The 4186-nt window shown below is 42.5% G+C and overlaps 1 long non-coding RNA gene across 2 annotated transcripts in view; it reads left to right on the top strand.

The window, feature by feature from the left end:
- LOC105289902 overlaps window positions 1-4186 on the top strand; it is a 101789-nt gene that overhangs the window by 15782 nt on the left and 81821 nt on the right. For both annotated transcript variants that reach the window (XR_002779520.1, XR_895705.2), the window contains exon 3: window positions 3355-3435. This is a non-coding gene — a long non-coding RNA (uncharacterized LOC105289902). The remainder of the gene's footprint in view (window positions 1-3354; window positions 3436-4186) is intronic.

Below are 4186 nucleotides of genomic sequence, written 5' to 3'. Positions count from 1 at the left end.
CCGCCCACCACACCTGTACACTGAGCTGTAGTCATTCGGAGCTGCTTGCATGCCTTACTCAAGTGGTGCCCTCTGCCATGAATCATCCTTTCTGCTTCCGGATAATCCTTCCAAACATAAGTCACAAGTTCCTGTCTCCACGAAATCGTCCCCTGGGTCCTTGTCCCCAGCGCCATCCCCGGGGGATGAGGCATGGGCTAAATTTATTCCTCTCCTCTCCTGGGAGCTTTCTCCATTTATTAGAGATTCACTCCCATCGGTCCCCCCACCAGATTAGTGCCTCCTTTAGGCTGGCGATGATGGGCTATGTTTTGGGTTCCCCAGGGCCTATCACAACGCCTATGGTATTATAAATGCTCCATAAACATTTGCTAAGTGGAAAATTCTGAGTGAAATTGGTGTGACCAACTTTTAGAATTAGTCCACAAATATTTATTTGACTGCCAACTGTATGCAAAGTATCATGCTTTCACTATAAAAAGCTATCCTGAAAACATAAGCTATTAAATGGTTATTCATAATTAGTGTCTGATTATCTATACTAAGGGAGGAGAGGAGCATAATACTTGGCCTTTGAGTCTCAGCTCTGTCGCTTCCTTGCTCTGTGGCTTTTAAGTCTAAATCTCAATTTCCTCAGCTGTAAGATGGGGAGAAAAATCATCATAGCTGCCTTCCCTGCCCTTAGTGGTGCTATGTTGATCAAATGGTGTGATGTATATTGAAGCCCTTTGAATTAACTCTCCTCACCTAGTAAGACCTTGGGCATTGGACATGGAGAGTTTTGGTGAAGAAAAAGCAGTAAGCAAGGAGGACAGGCAGACCTGGGCAGCATAAGGACACAGGGCAGCAGGTGACAGGAGAAGGGCCGCCGAACAGGAGGAGCAGAGAGGCCAGAGTGTGTCCACGGGGGAGGTGTGGAGAGATCAGGTTGGGGAAAGAAAGAGGAGGGCAGATTCCAGTCCTCTCTTGGGAGGGCAAGGAGAAGGTAGCACCTGCCTCCAGCTGCAGAGGGGATGGAGTTTAATCAGACAGAAAAAGCTTAGAACAGCTCTGGGCTTTCTCTCTGGTTTCCCAAACCCAATTACTATTGGACATTTCTGAACAATCTCACAGGTTATGAGGTTGTTCCATCCCCAGAGAGCCAGTCCTTTCACCCCATATTTAATTGGAATTCAAGGAGCATCACGATTCACAGGGTTTGAGGACGAAACCACACTAGTTAGCCACTTGCTCTTGCTGCTAGAAAGCCCCTCCTAGGGGAGAAAGAAACGTATCACCCTAAGACGGGACATGAGAGCTGATGAAATGAGAATTGGAGGCAGCGGTCAGTGGTTACGCCCCCCAACCCTGTCCGGTGCACTGAGTGCAGAGCTGCTCTGCCTTCAATCAGAACAACAAAGTGGGACTTGTCAATAAATTAATGTTTCTTAGTAACATTGTTAGTTTCACTCTGGTGCTGAAAGACGAATGTCAGAGACCTAGAATATTCTCATAGATCCCTTCCTCTTCTGCCCTATCAATAGTCCTGGGAACCCATAGGGTCTAAAGGACATTTCTAGAGTCCTAAAAAATATTCTTCAAATTTCATATTTAAATACATATAAATAACTTAAAAATATGTAGTAAACATACCCTCAAATGTGCTATATACTGTACTTTATCCCTTTGAGTCTATCACATGTATTAAGCTGGGTTGTTGGGTCAGACTTTTGCGTATGAATGTATAGATTAGGAATAAAGCTTCTCCCATTTTTTAAGAAGGAATTTTCTGACATCACAAGATGAACTGCTTTTAAAACTATAATTACTTGCAACTACATGTCTGTTTGAATCAGATTTCCTTAATACTGAATATATTAGTCAGAAATGTTTTTGGTTGCAAGAGACAGAAATCCAAGTCAAACTGGCCTGAAAGACAAAAGGGATAGTACTGGTTTGGATAACAGAAAAGTCCAGGCGTCGGGCTGGGAAATGGGAAATAGGGACTGGGTAGCAAGACAACAGAAGTCTTGTCTCCTGCACAGGCTAAACAAACTGCAGAGACACACTGGACCCCAGGACTGCACTGTCCCCCTACAGTGTCAGTCCCTGATTTCCAGCCCCTGAGTTCCCCAAAATGGCCTCATGGTCCTTATATATTGATTTGATAATAAGTAAATGTTATACATTTGAACCAAAAATAAATTTTGCTAATAAAATAGCTCTTTTATCAATTTATATAGTTGGAGGATTCTACATAAAATTTGTCCCCAAAGGGTGAGTTTTGTGCTTTCAAAAAGGTTGAAAACTCATCACTGTGCATATTTTCACATCTCAGGTGATTTTGGTCTCTACAGAAGCTTCTTGGCCACCGAGTTCATAGCGATCCCTGCCCCTTTTGTGTGTGTTTCATTTGATTGGCTCTTGGTCTTGGAGGCCATGGAACAAAGGGGAGGTTTGCCATCAGAAGTTCAAGTGCAGGCTTACTCCTTACTGTCTATGTGACTTTCCTTATCATGAGATGAGGATGGTGATGCCTGATCTCTTTTCAGAGGAGGGGGATTAAGCCAGAAGATTTAGGGGGAAAATTCTCCAGAATCAGTGAAATGCTATGTGAATAAAAATTATTATCTTTCAACTTTCATTATTTTATCTATATGTTTATTGTGTTTATATAAAATGTAATTATTCAAATGTGTATCTGTCTAGTCTCACTGCAGCAGATTAATTGCATTGAGGGCCTCATTTCTTTATCCCTCCCTGTATCCATGACCTTTACCATGCAACTTTGTAGTACCCTCCCACCATGATTCCAGATTTGATCATGTGACTTGCTTTGGCCAATAGTGTGTCAGCAGATGTGACCCAAATAGAGGCTTGAAAAACACTTGCACAAATGGGCTTGATCGCTCTTGTTCCTCTGTTTTCACTAAGAGAGCATGAGCCTGCAGGAGGAGAGCCAAGTTGACCAGTTAGTCACTCTGGTTTAGGCCACCCTAGACCAAGAGTAAAACAACTTCTAGACATCTGAGGCTAAACCAGAAGAACTGCCCAGATTAGTCAAGACACCTGTCAATACTCACTGTTTTAAGCCACTGAGTTTTCTAATGGTTTGTTCCACATCATCATTGTGGCAATAGATAAGTGTTATACTCCCTAACTAGGAGAGTAAAAATCTTGTCTTATATCTTAGCTATCATCATTCTGAAGCTCTCCAATTTCCCCAACCCTCTTAAGAGAAGGGAGAAAAATGTAGTTCAAGATTTTTTAAAGCCTTCTAACATTCAGGTGCTCTCTGAGGCAGTTTTCATGCAATATTTTGTTTAACCTCCACAATATCCTTGCGAGATAGATCAACATTTCCTCATTCTACAGATGAAAAGTGGAGGTTCAGAGAAGTGAAGTACGTTACCTACGATCACACAGAAAGAGTGACGGAGCGGGAGTCTCCCCCAGGTAAGCCTGTTTCTCAGGACAGTTCTCAATCTCCAGTGCATTTGGCTGCCTCATGTCCATTGCTTTGAAAGTCAGAACCACCCAACCTGGCCTTTTTCCAGATACCATCTTGTTCTCCAGTGGTGTCGTATTTGTTTATCTTGAACCATAGACTTGTCTTTCTTACACCTTTATTCTTCCCTCATCACGCTGGAAGATGATCTATTTATTAGCATGCTGATTTGACACCTTAGAAATCACAAATTGTCAATTTCTTTGTATTTGTTTCTAAGAAACGTTCATTGTAAATAAATGAGGGGAGGGGAGTTGCTTTCCAAGTATTGAAAGAATCCAGCACTTTCTTAGCCCAAATTTGGCCCTCACTCTGGGTTTCTGGCCCCCATATTTGAATTGTTCTCCTCCCCACACCCAAAAGAGGTTATTTTTAAGTCACAATTTTATCCAAAAAGCATTTTTCACAGAATGCCTTGGAAGGTCCTGCACTTTCTCTTCAACTCAAGAACTGTCCCTCTACCACACCCCCTCGGACTGGGAATTTATTTTGGTCTCTGCAAAAGTCACATATTTTCTTTTGATGAAGTCATCAGAGTATTTCACTTCCAGGCCCTTGATCATATGTCCTTAAGGAAGGTTGATCTCTCTGTGATCAGCTAGAGGTGGAGATGTGGACGTTATTTGCTGTCACTTCAGAAGTAGAATTGCCAAAGACTAAGGCCATGCCTCTCCATATCCCACCTATGGATCCACCTGG

The sequence above is a fragment of the Pteropus vampyrus genome, unplaced genomic scaffold (assembly GCF_000151845.1).
Source record: "Pteropus vampyrus isolate Shadow unplaced genomic scaffold, Pvam_2.0 Scaffold30, whole genome shotgun sequence".
NCBI classification, from domain to species: Eukaryota; Metazoa; Chordata; class Mammalia; order Chiroptera; family Pteropodidae; genus Pteropus; species Pteropus vampyrus.
Note: the sequence above shows the minus strand (reverse complement) of the source record. Positions and strands in the feature narration are given on the sequence as shown.